This window comes from Phyllobates terribilis, unplaced genomic scaffold (assembly GCF_046119375.1).
Source record: "Phyllobates terribilis strain yellow unplaced genomic scaffold, ASM4611937v1 Scaffold_4__5_contigs__length_816908805, whole genome shotgun sequence".
Taxonomy (NCBI): domain Eukaryota; kingdom Metazoa; phylum Chordata; class Amphibia; order Anura; family Dendrobatidae; genus Phyllobates; species Phyllobates terribilis.
In genome coordinates, this window is record NW_027362764.1 from 214,577,834 (window position 1) to 214,598,851 (window position 21,018).

A 21,018-nucleotide genomic window follows, 5' to 3' on the forward strand; every position below is an offset into this window, starting at 1 on the left:
GTGCTTCACAAATTGATTCGTAAAAATGAAAAAGTGTTCTTTTTTTCACTTTTTCATTATTACGAATCAATTTGTGAAGCACCTGGGGGTTCCAAGTGCTCACTGTGCATCTAGAAAGGTGCCTTGGGGGGTCTAGTTTCCAAAATGGGGTCACTTGTGGGGGAGCTCCAAAGTTTGGGCACAGAGGGGCTCTCCAAACGCAATGTGGTGTCCGCTAACAATTTGAGCCGATTTTCCATTCAATTTGTTAGCGGATACCATGTTGCATTTAGAGAGTCCCTGTGTGCCCAAACATTGGAGCTCCCCCACAAGTGACGCCATTTTGGAAACTAGACCCCCCAAGGCACCTATCTAGATGCATAGTGAGCACTTGGAACCCCTAGGTGCTTCACAAATTGATTCGTAAAAATGAAAAAGTGTTTTTTTTTTCACTTTTTCATTATTACGAATCAATTTGTGAAGCACCTGGGGGTTCCAAGTGCTCACTATGCATCTAGAAAGGTGCTTTGGGGGGTCTAGTTTCCAAAATGGGGTCACTTGTGGGGGAGCTCCAAAGTTTGGGCACAGAGGGGCTCTCCAAACGCAATGTGGTGTCCGCTAACAATTTGAGCCGATTTTCCATTCAATTTGTTAGCGGATACCATGTTGCATTTAGAGAGTCCCTGTGTGCCCAAACATTGGAGCTCCCCCACAAGTGACCCCATTTTGGAAACTAGACCCCCCAAGGCACCTATCTAGATGCATAGTGAGCACTTGGAACCCCTAAGTGCTTCACAAATTGATTCGGAAAAATGAAAAAGTGTTTTTTTTTTCACTTTTTCATTATTACGAATCAATTTGTGAAGAACCTGGGGGTTCCAAGTGCTCACTATGCATCTAGAAAGGTGCCTTGGGGGTCTAGTTTCCAAAATGGGGTCACTTGTGGGGGAGCTCCAAAGTTTGGGCACAGAGGGGCTCTCCAAACGCAATGTGGTGTCCGCTAACAATTTGAGCCGATTTTCCATTCAATTTGTTAGCGGATACCATGTTGCATTTAGAGAGTCCCTGTGTGCCCAAACATTGGAGCTCCCCCACAAGTGACCCCATTTTGGAAACTAGACCCCCCAAGGCACCTATCTAGATGCATAGTGAGCACTTGGAACCCCTAGGTGCTTCACAAATTGATTCGTAAAAATGAAAAAGTGTTGTTTTTTTCACTTTTTCATTATTACGAATCAATTTGTGAAGCACCTGGGGGTTCCAAGTGCTCACTATTCATCTAGAAAGGTGCCTTGGGGGGTCTAGTTTCCAAAATGGGGTCACTTGTGGGGGAGCTCCAATGTTTGGGCACAGAGGGGCTCTCCAAACGCAAAGTGGTGTCCGCTAACAATTTGAGCTGATTTTCCATTCAATTTGTTAGCGGATACCATGTTGAATTTGCAGAGACCCTGTGTGCCCAAACATTGGAGCTCCCCCACAAGTGACCCCATTTTGGAAACTAGACCCCCTAAGGCACCTATCTAGATGCATAGTGAGCACTTGGAACCCCTAGGTGCTTCACAAATTGATTCGTAAAAATGAAAAAGTGTTTTTTTTTTCACTTTTTCATTATTACGAATCAATTTGTGAAGCACCTGGGGGTTCCAAGTGCTCACTATGCATCTAGAAAGGTGCCTTGTGGGGTCTAGTTTCCAAAATGGGGTCACTTGTGGGGGAGCTCCAATGTTTGGGCACACAGGGGCTCTCTAAACGCAACATGGTGTCCGCTAATTATTCAAGCAAATTTTACAATCAAAAAGTCAAATGGCGCTCCTTCCCTTCCGAGCCCTACAGTGCGCCCAAACAGTGTTTTTCCCCAAATATTGGGTATCTGCGTGCCCAGGGGAAATTGCACAACAAATTCTGCGGTCCATTTTTTCTTGTTACCCCTGTGAAAATAAAAAAAAATTGGGTCTAAAGTGACATTTTTGTGAAAAAAGTTAAATGTTCATTTTTTTCTTCCACATTCAAAAAATTCCTATGAAGCACCTGAAGGGTTAATAAAGTTCTTGAATGTGGTTTTGAGCACCTTGAGGGGTGCAGTTTTTAGAATGGTGTCACTTTTGGGTATTTTCTGTCATAAAGACCTCTCAAAGTGACTTCAAATGTGATGTGGTCCCTAAAAAAACTGGTTTTGTAAATTTTGTTGTAAAAATGAGAAATCGCTGGTCAACTTTTAACCCTTATAGCTCCCTAACAAAAAAAATTTTGGTTCCAAAATTGTGCTGATGTAAAGTAGACATGTGGGAAATGTTATTTATTAACTCTTTTGTGTGACATATCGCTCTGATTTCAGGGCTTAAAAATTCAAATTTTGAAAATTGCAAAATTTTCAAAATTTTCGCCAAATTTCCGTTTTTTTCACAAATAAATGCAAGTGATATCGAAGAAATTTTTCCACAATCATGAAGTACAATATGTCATGAAAAAATAATCTCAGAATCAGGGGGATCCGTTGAAGCGTTCCAGAGTAATTACCTCATAAAGTGACAGTGGTCAGAATTGTAAAAATTGGCCCGGTCATTAACGTGCAAACCACCCGCGGGGCTTAAGGGGTTAAATTCTTAGTGGGGTTTTTCCTAAATTTGGTCAGCCGTTGGACTCACTGCATACCCTATAACTGTATAGCAGACCCTCTCCTTTCTAATGGAAACATGTCGTACTTGTTACTGTGGCCCTGCTCTATGTGTCTTTAAAGTCTTAGTTGGGTTTTTCCTAAATTTGGTCTGCCGTTGGACTCACTGCATACCCTATAACTGTATAGCAGACCCTCTCCTTTCTAATGGGAACATGTCGTACTTGTTACTGTGGCCCCGCTCTATGTGTCTTTAAAGTCTTAGTTGGGTTTTTCCTAAATTTGGTCAGCCGTTGGACTCACTGCATACCCTATAACTGTATTGCAGACCCTCTCCTTTCTAATGGGAACATGTTGTACTCGTTACTGTAGCCCTGCTCTATGTGTCTTTAAATTCTTAGTGTTTTTTTTCCTAAATTTGGTCAGCCGTTGGACTCACTGCATACCCTATAACTGTATAGCAGACCCTCTCCTTTCCAATGGGAACATGTCGTACTCGTTACTGTGGCCCTGCTCTATGTGTCTTTAAATTGTTAGTGAGGTTTTTCCCAAATTTTGGCAGCCCTTGCAGTCACAGCATGGGAATTACCACCATAGGAGACCCGCTCCTTTATAAGGGGAACATTTTTTTTACTGAGATCATCCTCTATGTCTCTTCAAAGGGGTATTGGGTTGCGTCCGAATTTGTGGCAGCCCTTGCAGTCACTGCATATGCAATAACAGTATGGGAGACCCACTCGTTAATAATGGGAACAACAAAGCAAAGCCGGCTGATGGCTCTCTAACAATAGCGAGGGCCAACTGCTGGCCTTTTAAGAACAGTAAGGGCCGCCTGATGGCCCTATAAAAGTAGGCTTTGTGACTTTAAGAGTGATGTGTCACACAACACATGGCCAGATAAGGTTGTAAAATGTTAAAATGACATTTCCCGGTGAATGCATTTGTCTTAAAAAATAACGTAAAAAAAAATCAAAACAGTAGGATGTTTCTTTAGTATAAAAAACAGAGTCGCCAATGTAACCTCAATGTAATCACATTGTTCAGCTCTTGCACCTCCTCCTCCTCCATCTCCGAAATGACCACATCAATCACAAGCTTAAAGCACTGCAGCATTGCCTTGGCCAAGCGGCAACAGGCTGTGCTGAAAATAACATGCTTAATGCTTAGGTGACAAACCGCCCAGCGCTGCAGAGTTCTTGAAAGCTGTAACACAGCAGTCTGATCTGTGGCTCTCACCGCTGAACATACAGCCAGGCATGGTTGTGTGTGACAATGGGCGGAACCTGGTGACGGAGAAATGACAACCAAGTAGATATGGTTACCCTCTATGCCAGTTCTTTTACTGAGCTAAAGAATATGGCTGTAGTGAAATACAACTCCCGCTGAGAAGCTGTTTCAGATTGAAAAACATTGGGCCCACCAGAGGATTTGATTCTGAGGGCTCACCTTTCTTCCCCGCTCAGGAGCCCCATAGCAGCTGCAAAGTTAGCGCTATCATGAACACTCCTGATGTAGAAGCCAGGGCACACCAGAGGATTCTCTGGTGGGACTGTCCAACCCTGCCGAGAAGCAGTCCTGGCTAAGAAAAGTGAGGGGGAAGGTTCCCGGACACTCTATGGCTGCTTTTTTACAGAGGTGGAAACCCACGCAAACACGGGGAGAACATACAAAATCCTTGCAGATGTTGTCCTTGCTGGGATTTGAACCCAGGATCCCAGCGCTGCAAGGCTACAGTGCTAACCACTGATCCAATGTGCTGCCATTAACCCTCTGATATCTAACAGGCTGGAGAAACTTGCACCTACTGCCACTCTATCTTCAGCTCCTTTGTGAGAAACTAATGTATTTGGGCAGCCACTCAGTCTACCAAATAAAATTCCTGAGAAGGAAATTGGGGATGGTTTCGCTACTGGTACTGGGGGCAGTGCTAATACCATGGCGTTGTACCATAGGTTACTGGAAATATTGCAGGCTGGTAGGAGGCAAGCAGACCCACAGAAAAGTACCAGCAGTAATGTTCAGGGACCCGCGCTTGTAGAAGGCGGAGACAATACCTGGAGAAATAGTGGCGGCTGGGGACCGAGTATGGACACCCGGCCGCCGCCATGAGGTTGTGGACAGCTTCCACCTCCACAAGCCTAAAAGGCCACATTTCAAGTGCAAGCGGCTGCCCAGAAATCTGGCAGCATATTTGCGCTTGCATTCCAAGTAACAGAAAACTAAGCAGATGGTGGCCTCTATCATCATCATGGCCTCACCTCGGCACTATGAACTCTTCCGAAGGAGAAGCCAGGGCCCACCAGAGGAATCTCCGGTATTCTGGAGGGGCCCGTCCAACCATGCCGAGAAGCAGCCCTGGCTAAGAAAAGTGTGTGGGAAGGTTCCAGGACACTCTATGGCTGCTTTTTTAATGTGGATCGGACGTGCTTATGCATGTTATTTCTCAAACTGCATTGCAGATCAGGCCATTGCCAAACTCTGTAGTCATGAAATTAAAGGCGCAAAGAAAGATGTTTGTGTGTCGAAGTACCACCGACAAGTGCGAGCTGATGTTGGATGGGCTGCCATTGCTTCTGCAACTGTTAGAACTCTCCTGTTAGGTTTTTTATAGTTTGCTGGTCACATGACCTTTTTTGCCTATTTAATCCTGCTCCGCCCTTCTGGCCTTGCTGGACTTCATTGTATTTCTACTCTTAAGCTAGCCAGGTGCTTTGTTACCTTACTCCGTCAGTTTAGCTAGGTCTCTTGACCTCTATGTTCTATGTTGTTTGTTTTTCCTTTTCTGCTACAATTTCTGCTAGGACGTGTCCATCTTACTCCCAGTCCCTAGTTCTTGTAGGGATCCCTCCCTCACATCTATAGGTCTTCGTACAGACTAGCTGAGGTCTTTAGTGGGTCTGATCGCGGTATCAGGTTCCCCGTTACATCGTAGGGATCAAACTTAGTTCTATTGTAGGGACAGATCTCCTGTCTTTCCTTAGTGCTTGTAGCAGATCATAACAGTCCAGCCCAAAAATTTCTCTAAGGAAAGACCTCCTGTTTCCATCATGGTGTCGGTTCAGGATTTGGCTCAACGCTTGCAGGGACTCTCTCTGGAGGTGGCCGAGCTCCAACAACACGTGAGTAGCTGTTCTGGAGTGCATTTTGTGGAGCCAAAGGTACGTTTGCCTGATTTATTTTTTGAACAACAAGATTTTTTTTCCTTTAAAAATGCTTGTTTATTGTATTTTCGTTTAAGACCCAGATCCTCTGGTGATGAATCACAGCGCATAGGGTTCATAATGTCACTTTTGCGCAAGGAACCTCAGGGATGGGCCTTTTCTCTCCAACCTAGTGATCCGTGCTTTAGATCAGTGGATAGTTTTTTTCTGCTTTGGGGTTGTTATATGATGATCCTGATCGTGTCTCATCAGCTGAGACGGAATTAAGACATTTGAGGCAGGGATCAGGTAATGTGGAAAATTATTGTACTCACTTCCGTCGGTGGTCTGCTCAGGTGGGGTGGAACGATTCTGCTCTGAAAAGTTTGTTTCTTGCAGGGCTAGGTGAAAGGGTTAAGGATCTGCTGATTGCTTATCCTACACCTGGAAACTTGCAGGAGGCAATGCAATTAGCTATACGGGTGGACAGGAGACTGCGTGCAAGGGTTAATGAGAGTAAATCCTCTGCCATTTCAGCTCCGAGTTCTGAGAGGGTCTGTACTGACTTTGGAGAGCCGATGGAGATTGGGGCGATGTCACCCCGCTCTCAGGAAAAAGACCGCAGGTTTTCTGAAGGTTTGTGCTTTTATTGCGGAAAATCTGACCATTTCATTAAGAACTGTGTGCTTCTTATGAACAAAGAAAAAAAAAAGGTCAGTTATGCCCGTATAGCCTGTTTAAACACTAAGGGTGTATTTCTTTCTGCTACCACCGCTGCTCAGGAAGAATTAATTGAATTTCGGGTATTTGTGGATTGTGGTTCTACTCTGAATGTGATTGATGGGGGATTCTTGGAAAAACTTAAATTAAAACCCAAACCTTTGTCATCCCCTATTGCCATGGTTTCTGTCGATGGCTCTCCCTTGAAATGTGTTACTCACAAGGTTTATGAATTTCCCCTCACTATTAATTGTATTCACCAAGAAAATTTGGATTTGGTGGTATTAAATAATTTGCCTTCTCCAGTAGTGTTGGGTTTGCCCTGGTTAAAATTGCACAGTCCTGTACTGGATTGGTCTACCAATGAAATTAAGTCCTGGAGCCCTAAGTGTTATGATAAGTGTTGTGACGGGCGCATTGCTGCTGTGGATAAAGGGGAATTACCTGTACCTATTCAGGATTTTTGGAAAGTTTTTTCTGAGGAGGAGTCGCAAGTTTTGCCTCCTCATAGAGACTATGATTGTACCATTGAATTTGTCCCTGGAGCGACTCTCCCTAAAAGTCGTTTATTTAATCTTACTATTCCTGAGAGAAAGGCTTTGGAGGAATTCATACAGACGAGCTTGGCCGCCGGTCATATCAGACCCTCTAAGTCACTTGTGGCTGTTGGATTTTTTTTTGTTAAAAAAAAGGACGGCGGTTTACGTCCTTGTCTGGACTTTCGCGAGATTAATAAAATTACTGTACGCAATCCCTACCCACTGCCATTGATTCCTGATTTGTTTAAACAGTTAGTGGGGGCCAAATGGTTCTCTAAAATTGATCTCCGGGGGGCATACAATTTGTTGGGTATGAAGGAGGGTGATGAATGGAAGACTGCTTTTAACACTCCTGTGGGTCATTTTGAGAGTCTGGTTATGCCTTTTGGTCTTACCAATGCACCAGCATTTTTTCAGACTCTTATTAATGATATCCTTAGACCTTTGATCGGCAAAAATGTGGTTGTGTATTTGGATGACATTTTGATTTATTCGGCTGATCTGGAGTCTCATTGGCGGAGCGTACGTGAGGTATTGCAGTTATTGATTGACAATTCGCTTTTTGCTAAGCTGGAGAAATGTGAGTTTGCTGTACAGAGAATTCGTTTTTTGGGCTACATTATCTCCAGCGAGGGCTTTGAGATGGACCCAGAGAAGGTTCAGGCTGTGCAGGAATGGCCTAGGCCTATTGGTTTGAAATCAATACAGAGGTTTTTGAGTTTTGCGAATTACTACAGAAAATTCATCAAAATTTTTTCTATTATTGTTAAACCACTGACCGATCTCACCAGGAAAGGTGCTAATACGGTTCAGTGGACTACTGAGGCCATTGAAGCTTTTGTGTTTCTAAAGGAAAGGTTCAGCTCTGCTGCCATCCTTATGCAGCCTGATGTGACTAAGCCGTTTTTGGATGAGGTTGATGCTTCTTCTGTGGGGGTCGGTGCGGTGTTGTCTCAGGAAAACAAGGATGGAGTACATCCCTGTGCCTTTTTTTCAAAAATTTTTTCTGAGACTGAACTTAATTACGATATTGGTAATCGGGAATTGCTGGCTATTAAACTCGCATTTGAACACTGGCGTCATCTCTTGGAAGGTGCTTATTTTCCCATTCAGGTTTTCGCTGATCATAAAAATCTGATTTATCTTGATGCTGCCAAGCGCTTGAATGCCCGTCAGGCTAGGTGGGCACTTTTTTTTTCGCGGTTTAATTTTTCCATTACTTACATCCCGGGTACCAAGAATGTTAAAGTTGATGCTTTGTCTCGCAGCTTTTCTCCCATGGTCGGTGCTGAGGAGGAGGAGAGCATTTTACAAGAAGGTGTTGTGATTGCTGCATTGGACTCCATTTTGGAAGATGAGATTCTTAAAGCACAGGAGAATGCCCCATCTAACACGTCCCATGGGAGGTTGTTTGTGCCTAGGACCTTTAGGAGAGATTTGTTTGTTGAGTGTCATGAGTCTCGGTTGGCAGGTCATCCAGGAATCTCTGAGACCAAGAGACTTGTGGGTCGCAGTTTTTGGTGGCCTGGATGGCAGAAGGAAGTCATTAAGTGGGTGCGTCAATGTACTGTGTGTGCTAGATCTAAGTCTTCTCATACTTCTGCAGCGGGGTTGCTTTGCCCTCTGGAGGTTCCTAGTGCACCTTGGACACATCTGGCTATGGACTTTATTACTGACCTTCCCCCCTCTGAGGGTTTTACGGTCATCTGGGTGGTCGTGGACCGTTTTAGCAAGATGTGTCACTTGGTTCCCTTCATCAAACTGCCCTGCGCTAAGAGACTCGCTAAGGCCTTTGTCAAGGAGATTGTCAGACTCCATGGTCTTCCTACTGACATTGTTTCTGATAGGGGACCTCAGTTCGTGGCTCGTTTTTGGCGTGCCTTTTGTGACAGGTTGGGAGTTCATTTGTCATTTTCATCTGGATATCATCCTGAGTCTAATGGCCAGACAGAAAGGAAGAACCAAGATGTTGAGCAGTTCTTGCGTTGTTTTGTGGCAGACAATCAAGAAGGGTGGTCTGAGTTTCTGCCGCTTGCTGAATTTGCTCTTAACAACCATACATCCTCGTCTGCTGGGTGTTCGCCTTTTTTTTGTTGTTCTGGGAGACATCCGTCTTTTGGGTCATTCTCCAAATTGGTATCGGCTGTGCCTGAGGGGGAGAGTTTTTCTGGTGATTTGGAAACAGTTTGGATGGATGTGCGTGGTAATCTGCAGGAGGCTAACAAAAAATCTAAGAGGTACTTTGACAGGAAACGTCAAGAGGTTTTGTTTACGGCTGGTGACATGGTTTGGTTGTCCTCTAAGAATCTGCGGTTGAGGATTCCTTCTAAAAAATTGGGTCCCAAGCTTGTAGGGCCCTTTAAGGTGCTTCAGGAAGTTAACCAATCTGCTGTTAGGTTAGAGATTCCCACCTCCTGGAAGATTAATCCGGTGTTCCATGTTTCTCTATTGAAAAAAGCTGATGTATCTGATAGAGACGCCACTGCCACTGTTCCTCCGGTGGTGGAGGACGGGGAATATGAAATTTCCCGCATCCTTAATTCTAGATGGTATAGAGGGAGTTTGCAGTATCTCGTCGCTTGGAAGGGTTTCGGTCCCGAGGATAACTCATGGGTGAGGGCGGATGACGTTTCTGCTTCCAGACTTGTCAGAGCGTTTCACAGGAGGTTTCCTGATAAGCCTGGGCCTAGGGGATCCGGAGGATCCTCATAGAAGAGGGGGTACTGTTAGAACTCTCCTGTTAGTTTTTTTCTAGTTTGCTGGTCACATGACCTTTTTTGCCTATTTAATCCTGCTCCGCCCTTCTGGCCTTGCTGGACTTCATTGTATTTCTACTCTTAAGCTAGCCAGGTGCTTTGTTACCTTACTCCGTCAGTTTAGCTAGGTCTCTTGACCTCTATGTTCTATGTTGTTTGTTTTTCCTTTTCTGCTACAATTTCTGCTAGGAGGTGTCCATCTTACTCCAAGTCCCTAGTTCTTGTAGGGATCCCTCCCTCACATCTATAGGTCTTCGTACAGACTAGCTGAGGTCTTTAGCGGGTCTGATCGCAGGATCAGGTTCCCCGTTACATCGTAGGGATCAAGCTTAGTTCTATTGTAGGGACAGATCTCCTGTCTTTCCTTAGTGCTTGTAGCAGATCATAACAGCAACAAGCTGCATTAGAGGACTTCCTGGGAGAAATGACACCCAGAGTAGATACGGTTTCCCTCTATTCCAGTCCTTTCACCGAGCTAAAGAATATGGCTGTAGTGAAATACAACTCTCAGCCAAAAAAGCTGTGGACTGGCTCCTTACTGTCCCTGGCCACATTCACCTGTCCATGTGTTTGTGGTTAGGCGGTCCTTCTCAGTAAATTCACTGGGGAGGGCACGGGTAATGTTGTAGGACCCGTGCTTGTGGAAGGCGCAGACGACACCTGGACAAATAGTGGCGGCTGGGGACAGAGTATGGACACCCGGCCGCCACCGGGATGAGGTTGTGAAAAGCTTCGCCTCCACGAGCCTAAAAGGCCACAATTCAAGTGAAAGCAGCTTTAGAGGACTTCCTGGGAGAAATGACAGCTGGGTAGATATCGTTTCCAAAGTTCTTTCACCAAGCTAAAGAATATGGCTTTGGTGAAATACAACTCTCAGCAAAAAAAGCTGTGGACTGGCTCTATACCGTCCCTGGCCACATTCACTTGACCACGTGTTTGTGGGTAGGCGGTCCTTCCCAGTAATACAACAAAATAACAATGACCAATAGGACCTTGAATGTAATAAGGGGCATACCACTAAACATTATATGAACCAGAGAGACCACAGGTATTTTCAAAACCCCAAAGTAACATAATCAAAACACCATATGTTAGACTAAAAAAGATCAATGCTTTATTTATATATTTTTTTAAAAGATAACACATAGGTATAAATAACATGTGTGAAAGAAAGGACATAACATGGGCATGTGAGGCAGCAGGGGGTAGATAGAGACACAGCTGGTATCCAATTCACATTGGACCTATAATAGGTCACATAGTCCAACCCATACAATCCATAAGTCACAAAAGATGTGTGCAGAAAAAGTTATAGAAAAAGTTATAATGACATAGATCAAGTGACCTGTAACAAGTCACAGTATAGACAACCATCAAAAGTTTTTTCAGCAACACATAAAGTACAAGCATCACATGGAAAGGGTTAAGTAGGACATACTTAGTGAAAGTAACAGATAACCAGCAGTGCCAGGGGAGGCCCCGACAGCTGGTACCAAATTCACATTGGACCTATAATAGGTCACATAGTCCAACCCATACAATCCACAAGTCACAAACAATGTGTGCAGAAAAAATTATAGAAAAAGTTATAATGACATAGATCAAGTGACCTGTAACAAGTCACAATATAGACAACCATCAAAAGTTTTTTTTTTCTTTTGCCTCCCCTGACACTGCTGGTTATCTGTTTACTCTCACTAAGTATGCCTTACTTAACCGTTTCCATGTGATGCTTGTACTTTTTATGTGTTGCTGGAAAAAAAAAAAAAAACTTCTGATGGTTGTCTATACTGTGACTTGTTAGAGGTCACTTGATCTATGTCATTATAACTCTTTCTATAACTTTCTCTGCACCCATTGGGTGGGTTGCTGGCTGCATACTTGCGCTTGCATTGCAAGGAATGGGGTAGGGACACTGAACGCGCTGGGACAAGGACATGGACGGTGATTGTTGCAAGTCTACAATGACAGGTCCATGGCGGGAGGCATCTTCACAAGGATCACTTATGATGGGCACACTTTTAGGCAGTGACCTGGGAGTCAGAGATGCTTCCAGGGGTCTTCTCCATGCTGTTCCCATGTCTTTTCATCACTGTATGCATGTGTCTGATGACGTGTTACACACCACATGGCCTGATAAGGTTGTAAAATGTTAAAATGACATTTCCTGGTGAATGCATTTGTCTTGGTTGAAAGCAATGCAAAAGTGCAAAAACACATCAAAAACGCTACGTGTGAACATAGCCCAAGGTGTGGTGGAGTATTTTTGGTTTTGATTATTTATTTTGCCTTATATACAAGTCATTACTCTGGAAAGGATGTTCCTTAACATACTTCCCAGGAAAATCCATTTTGGATTCGTTTTTGTATGCTTTATTGTGAGTACGTAAAAGTGGCATAATAGCTCTGACAATGTTGTTGACAGCAGTGACCTGGGAGTCAGAAATGCTTCCAGGGGTCTTCCTCATGCTGTTCCCATGTAATTTGAGCACTGTTCCCATCGATTTGGGCAGTTTTTAGGCCCTCTGCAGACCGCCGGGGGGAGCCGCCTGAAAAATGCTCGAGTTTCCCATAGACTTACATTGGGCTCGTTGCTCGGGTCAAGCACCCGAGTATTCCAATTTGCTCGAACCGAGCATCGAGCACCCGAGCATCTTAGGGCTCACACATCACTAATAATTATATATTCTTAACCCCTTTACTCCCCAAGTCTGGTTTCACCTTCATGACCAGGCCAAATTTTACAATTCTGACCAGTGTCACTTTATGAGGTAATAATTCTGGAATGCTTCAACGGATCCCAGTGATTCTGAGAATGTTTTTTTCATGACATATTGTACTTCAGTGGTAACATTTATTCGATATGACTTGCAATTATTTGTGAAAAAAATGAAATTTGGCAAAAATTTTGAATATTTTGTAATTTTCAAACTTTTCATTTTTATGCCCTTAAATCAGAGTTATGTCACACAAAATAGTTAAAAAAAAAAACATTTACCACATGTATACTTTACATCACCACAATTTTTGAAACATATTTTTTTTTGTTAGGTAGTTAGAAGGGTTAAAAGTTGACTAGCGACTTTTCATTTTTCCAACAAAATTTACAAAACCATTTTTTTTAGGGACCATCATTTTTTTAAGTGACTTTGAGGGGTCTAGTTTCCAAAATGGGGTCACTTGTGGGGGTTTTCCACTGTTTAGGTACATAAGGGGCTCTCCAAATGCGACATGACACCCACAGACCAGTCCATCAAAGTCTGCGTTTCAAAACGTCACTACTTCCTTTTTGAGCCCTGCAGTGTGCCCAAACAGTCATTTTCCCCCACATATGGGGTATCTGCGTACTCAGGAGAAATTGCACAACAAATTTTGGGGTCCATTTTCTCCTTTTACCCTTGTAAAAATGCAAAATTTGGGACTAAAACAACATTTTTGTGGGAAAAATGTGATTTTTTTACATTTTCACAGCTCTACGTTATAGACTTCTGTGGAGCACCTGGGCATTCAAGGTGCTCACTACACATCCAGATAAGTCCCCTGAGGAATTTATCTTGATGTGTGGTGAGCACCTTGAACCCCCAGGTGCTTCACTGAAGTTTATAACGTAGAACCGTGAAAATAAAAAAAATATATATATTTTTCCCACAAAAATGTTTTAGCCCCAAATTTTTTCATTTTCGCAAGGATAGCAGGAGAAAATGGACCCCAAAATTTGTTATGCAATTTCTCCTGAGTACGCAGATACCCCATATGTGGTCAAAAACTACTTTTGAGGCACAGTGCAAAGCTCAGAAGGGAAGAAGCGGCATATTGGAGTTCTGATTTTGCTGGACAGGTTTGAGGGTGCCATGTCACATTGGCAGTGACCCGGAGGTGCCAGAACTGCAGAACCCTCCATAAGAGACCCCATTTTACAAACTATACCTCTCAATAAATTCATATAGGGGTGCAGTGATTATATTGACACCACGGGTGGGTCACAGAATTTTATACCTTTGGACAGTGAAGAAAAAAATAATTACATTTTTACCACCAAAATTTTGTTTTAGCCCCAGAATTTACATTTTCACATTAGGAAATGGATAAAAATGGCACCAAAATTTGTCCCACAATTTCTGCTGAATGTAGAAATATTCCATATGTGGCTATACAATACTGCTCAGCCATACAGCGAGACATGGGAGGGACGGAGCGCTATTTGCCTCCTGGAGCACACATTTTCCTAGAATAGTTTGCGGACTTCATATACAGAGCCACTTAGTGCTAGAAGAGCCGATTCCCCCTTAAGTGACCCCATTTTGAAAACTATACCCCTTTGGGAATTTATCTACAGGTGTAGTCATCGGTCTTTTCCAAAAACAAGCAGTAGTGGATGTTGCTATTACTCCAAATATACCATCATCCCTTCCCAGCAAAGATCTGTCATCTGATCCTTTCAAACAGGTCCTATCTTCTGATTCATTATCGACTACTAAGAAAAATCAAAGTCACAAAATAAGCATAAAAAACTTACTGTTCCTAAAGCTAACTTCCGTTGTAGTGACCAGTACATTGTAGTGACCAGTATGTTGTAGTGCAGAGCTCATACTTCTGTAAACACGCACCCGTAAATTAGGCGGGCTCTCATTGCTACAGATATGCCAAACATATGGACGCTAAATGTGGTTTAGGCACACTGGGGCTCAGAAGGGAATGGGGCATTTAGATTTGGGAGCGCAGAATTTGCTGAATTTATTTTGGGGGGCAAGGGCCATTTTGCTTTTCCAGAGCGTTTGTACTACCAGTAACGTGGAAGTCCCCTATATTTCCATTGACAGATGACAAACCTGAGTGGGGGCTTTTTTTTGTGGATTGAGTTGAAGCTTTTATTGGGAACATTTTACATAACATTTTGGATTACATTTATCCTGTGCTCTATGCTGAGCATTCACATTGGGGTTTCCATTTAAATCTCAAAATGACGTGATTCAGATGAACCCCCCGAGGGATCCATTCATTCTAATGAGGCAACAGAGTTACTCTGGTCTCCGTCTGGCCTCTGTTCAGCGTTGTCCTTTTCAGAAGTGCACAAAACTGTGGCCAATGGCACTTTTATGCACGCCTAAAAAGACAGACACCGCTGGATCATAGGCCAGACGCACATCCACAGTGTCCCTATCTGCCTCATTATAGGAAAGCTTCCATTCCGTCTGAATCACGTATTTCAGAGATTTACACTGAAACCCTGGTGCAAGCTCTCAGCGTAGAGTGCAGGATAAATGTGAGCCGAGCCTTACTGCGATCTTTGGGAGGCAGAATGAACAAATCAACAGCAGGTGAAGAATTTGTTTTATTTATTTTTTATGCCGTTCTTTGTGCAGTATCAGTGATTAGACAACTTTATTCTTCGGGTCGGTGCCATTTCAGCAATACCAAATTTATATGGGGTTTTGTTTTGCTGCTGTCACACACTAAAAGACACCTTTTTTTGCAAAATCGAGTTTTTGAATCACGATATTTTGAGAACTATAATTTTTCCATATTTCTGTTGACAGAGTAATGTGAGGGCTTGTTTTTTTGTGGGACGAGTTGACGTTTTTATTGGTACCATTATTTACATTAGTCTTTTTGATTGCACTTTTTGTTTGGCGGTATGATGATAAAGCATCGTTTTTGCCTTATTTTTTTATGGTGTTTACTGAAGGGCTTAACTGGTGGGAGTTTTATAGGATGGGTCATTCTGGACGCAGCAATACCAAATATGTGTACTTTTTTTGTTCATTTTTCTTTTTTTCATAAAAATATTTGTTTATGAGTACAATATACTCATTTGTGTATTTTTTTTTTTATTAGCATTATTGTGATATTTTGAAAAATATTCGTACAATTATTTTTTTTACTTTCTATGGGACTTTCACTTTCAGCAGTCTGATCACAGTTCTAATGCATTGCAAAGCACCAGAATTGGAATGCATTAGAACTTACAGTGTGCTCTCACACAAACTTGTAAGATCATGCACTGACCATGATCTAAGAAATTTGATACAGCATGGTGACCCGGATGTCGTCATGACATTAGGTCACCATAGCAACTATCGGGCCCCCACAATGATGTCACTGGGGTGGCGATCGGAGGGCAGCGGGGGCTCCCTCCCTCTGCCTTCTAAATGCTGAGATCACATCATTTAGGGGGTTAAACTGCCAGAAGTGTTGCAGGCACCGTTCCTGGCAGTGAGTGCCGGGTGTCAGCTGTCAGATCAGCTGAACATCCGGCGGCAATCAAGTGCACACAGTCTCTGTGCACGCAAAATCTCCTGGACATACTCAGTACGTCCAAGGTCGGGAAGCACTTCCTCCTAACTAGGATGTACTGAGTTTGTCCCATTTTGAGAAAGGGTTAGACAAAACGCAATGATCTACTGATAACGTACCTGAAATGCTGAGGTGCTGCTTTGTAAAACAGCTCAGTATTGTAGGAAAGTTAGATTGTACTTTATTAACAGGGAACCAAGAGTGCCTTTACACTACCCGATTTTCAGGATTAAAAGATCACTGGCGACAGATTATTCTGTACTCATAGACTGTCATTGTGCTCAACAGCACATTTGGTTACAGAGGACATCGTGCTGCCGAGAACAACAAATAAGAGCGTTTTACTCATTTGTTGGTTGACTGGCAGCATGTTCACACTGCACGATTATTGGGAACAAGCATTCCCAGGAATTTACACTGGCCAATAATCCTTCAGACTCTAACGTTAATGACCCATCATTCACGATAATTGTGTAAGGTTATATACTTTGAGTGACTGACCTTTATGTTCAAAAATGCTCCTTCATTTTTGTTACAATCGTTTATGCAGTTGAGAAAAGTTCTCATTCACCTTTTAAACATCTTGGCCCTCATGTGAAGCCCAGCCTGTCACTTGACTTCATAGGCAAATGTAATTTTCCTTATATACTGCAGTTGTGTAGTATATAAAATAAGTAAATGATCACAGGTTCAAGTCTTCTATGTGTATGGCCAACTTATTTTTTTTATTTTACTCACTTATTATATAGTGCCATTGTATTCCACAGCACTTTACAGACATTATGGACACTGTCCCCATTGGGGCTCACAATCTACATTCCCTATCAGTATGTCTTTGGAGTGTGGGAGGAAACCAGAGAACCCAGAGGAAACCCACACAAACACGGGGAGAACATACAAACTCCTTGCAGATGTTGTCCTTGGTGGGATTTGAACCCAGGACCCCAGAGCTGCACGGCTGCAGTGCTAACCACTGAACCACCATGCTACCCGTTCTGTCTGGTTATAGAAGGGAGATCTGATAATGGAATAAAGCTAACGGGAGGAGTGGGGGCTGGGGGAATTAGGAGATAGGGTATTAGCAAACCGGTGTTAATACAGTGCTGGCCAAAAGTATTGGCACCCCTGCAATTCTGTCAGATAATACTCAGTTTCTTCCTGAAAATGATTGCAATCACAAATTCTTTGGTATTATCTTCATTTAATTTGTCTTTATTGAAAAAAACACAAAAAGAATTGTCCTAAAGCCAAATTGGATATAATTCCACACCAAACCTAAAAAAGGGGGTGGACAAAAGTATTGGCACCCTTTGAAAAATCATGTGATGCTTCTCTAATTCGTGTAATTAACAGCACCTGTAACTTACCTGTGGCACCTAACAGGTGTTGGCAATAACTAAATCACACTTGCAGCCAGTTAACATGGATTAAAGTTGACTCAACCTCTGTCCTGTGTCCTTGTGTGTACCACATTGAGCATAGAGAAAAGAAAGAAGACCAAAGAACTGTCTGAGGACTTGAGAAACTAAATTGTGAGGAAGCATGAGCAATCTCAAGGCTACAAGTCCATCTCCAAAGACCTGAATGTTCCTGTGTCTTCCGTGCGCAGTGTCATCAAGAAGTTTAAAGCCCATGGCACTGTGGCTAACCTCCCTAGATGTGGACGGAAAAGAAAAATTGACGAGAGATTTCAACGCAAGATTGTGCGGATGGTGGATAAAGAACCTCGACTAACATCCAAACAAGTTCAAGCTGCCCTGCAGTCTGAGGGTACAACAGTGTCAACCCGTACTATCCGTCGACGTCTGAATGAAAAGGGACTGTATGGTAGGATACCCAGGAAGACCCCACTTCTTACCCCGAGACATAAAAAAGCCAGGCTGGAGTTTGCCAAAACTTACCTGAGAAAGCCTAAAACGTTTTGGAAGAATGTTCTCTGGTCAGATGAGACAAAAGTAGAGCTTTTTGGGAAAAAGCATCAACATAGAGTGTACAGGAAAAAAAAGAGGCATTCAAAGAAAAGAACACGGTCCCTACAGTCAAACATGGCGGAGGTTCCCTGATGTTTTGAGGTTGCTTTGCTGCCTCTGGCACAGGACTGCTTGACCGTGTGCATGGCATTATGAAGTCTGAAGACTACCAACAAATTTTGCAGCATAATGTAGGGCCCAGTGTGAGAAAGCTGGGTCTCCCTCAGAGGTCATGGGTCTTCCAGCAGGACAATGACCCAAAACACACTTCCAAAAGCACTATAAAATGGTTTGAGAGAAAGCACTGAAGACTTCTAAGGTGGCCAGCAATGAGTCCAGACCTAAATCCCATAGAACACTTGTGGAGAGATCTCAAAATGGCAGTTTGGAGAAGGCACCCTTCAAATATCAGGGACCTGGAGCAGTTTGCCAAAGAAGAATGGTCTACAATTCCAGCAGAGCATTGTAAGAAACTCATTGATGGTTACCGGAAGCGGTTGTTAGCAGTTATTTTGGCTAAAGGTTGTGCAACCAAGTATTAGGCTGAGGGTGCCAATACTTTTGTCTGGCCCTTTTTTGGAGTTTTGTGTGAAATGATCAATGATTTGATTTTTGCTTCATTCTCTTTTGTGTTTTTTTCCTTGCAAGCAAATTAAATGAAGAGAATAATACCAAAGAATTTGTGACTGCAATCATTTTCAGGAAGAAACTGAGTATTATCTGACAGAATTGCAGGGGTGCCAATACTTTTGGCCAGCACTGTACATCTAAGTATGCAGGACCCGACACATCCCTGCACCACATTAAAAACCCATTGATTGTAATGGGAACTGTGCAATGCTTCATTTGATCTACGACTAAGGGCTAATTCAGATGAGCATGGAATTGGTCTATGTCACACGTGTCAAACTCTGGCCTGTGGGCCAAATCTCTCCCACAGGGTGATTATAATTGGTCTGCGACACCAGAATCACCACCCCTGTCTGGGGCCTATTATTTTGTATGGAGGACTATTTGGGGCCCATTATTTTGTATGGATGACTGTGTGGGGCCCATTATTTTGTATGGAGGACTATGTGGGGCCCAGTATTTTGTATGGAGGTCTGTGTGGGGCCCATTATTTTGTATGGAGGACTGTGTGGGGCCCATTATTTTGTATGGAGGACTGTGTGGGGCCCATTATTTTGTATGGAGGACTGTGTGGGGCTCATTATTTTGTATGGAGGACTGTGTGGGGCCCATTATTTTGTATGGAGGACTGTGTGGGGCCCATTATTTTGTATGGAGGACTGTGTGGGGCCCATTATTTTGTATGGAGGACTGTGTGGGGCCCATTATTTTGTATGGAGGACTGTGTGGGGCCCATTATTTTGTATGGAGGACTGAGTGGGGCCCATTATTTTGTATGGAGGACTGTGTGGGGCCCATTATTTTGTATGGAGGACTGTGTGGGGCCCATTATTTTGTATGGAGGACTGTGTGGGGCCCATTATTTTGTATGGAGGACTGTGTGGGGCCCATTATTTTGTATGAAGGACTGTGTGGGGCCCATTATTTTGTATGGAGGACTGTGTGGGGTCCATTATTTTGTATGGAGGACTCTGTGGGACCCATTATTCTGTATGGAGGACTGTGTGGGGCCCATTATTTTGCATGGAGGACTGTGTGGGGCCCATTATTTTGCATGGAGGACTGTGTGGGGCCCATTATTTTGTATGGAGGACTGTGTGGGGCCCAGTATTTTGTATGGAGGACTGTGTGGGGCCCATTATTTTGCATGGAGGACTGTGTGGGGCCCATTATTTTGCATGGAGGACTGTGTGGGGCCCATTATTTTGTATGGAGGACTGTGTGGGGCCCATTATTTTGTATGGAGGACTGTGTGGGGCCCATTATTTTGTATGGATGACTATTTGGGGCCCATTATTTTGTATGGAGGACTGTGTGGGGCCCATTATTTTGTATGGAGGACTGTGTGGGGCCCATTATTTTGTATGGAGGACTGTGTGGGGCCCATTATTTTGTATGGAGGACTGTGTGGGGCTCATTATTTTGTATGGAGGACTGTGTGGGGCTCATTATTTTGTATGGAGGACTGTGTGGGGCCCATTATTTTGTATGGAGGACTGTGTGGGGCCCATTACACTGTATAATGGTTGGCCAGCGACTTTGTCCAAGTTTTTCATTTTGGCCCTCTGTGTGTTTTGAATTTGACATTTCTGGTTTATATGCTGTCTATGTGTGCCATGGACTCACACAGACACATTATAGCCAGGGTGCCAATACTCAGCCGATTTTCCATGCAGGCTGATGGTTGATGTGGAAAAAAATTGGAGTATGCACTTCTTTGGTTCGTATTAGAATAATGCCTGCAATGTAACCTTTTGCCCTGCACCTGTCCCCAATGTGGATGAGCACACGGAGCTGCACATAGTCAGGGCTGCAATTTGCGGACGTGACTGGCCCGGTTTCCAATTGGCCATTTAATCCCAGCCTTAAAGGTGTGGGTGTACGCAGAATGTCTATTATCTTCTTATAAATACATGGGATTTTAATCATTGAAAAATAAGAAGTGAATTCTATCTACTTTTTGAATTTAAAAAAACAAAAAAAAAACATCTCATGCTGGGCTAATTATGTTGCACTATGCAGGATCCGACACGCTGCATTATGCAGGATCCGACACGTTGCACTGCATGAAGAGCCCATTGCATTTAATGGGAAATATGTAAGGCTTAGTTACTCTATAATGGTCCCGCTTGGGATCTGAACAGTTGCTGCTGAATTCCCCGACACTTTATATCTAACCAATGGGCGGTGAGACATCTTGTGATTGACAAGGGTTTTCATAAGCAGACCACCCCTTCACGTTTTCACCAGGATATAAGGTTTTACATATAAAACCAGGTTCAGCATAGCATTGGAGGTTGAATACTGAGATTCATCCATACTGTGAAGTATATAAAATAAAGTAAAATAATCCAATTAAATAAGGTACATCTCCTC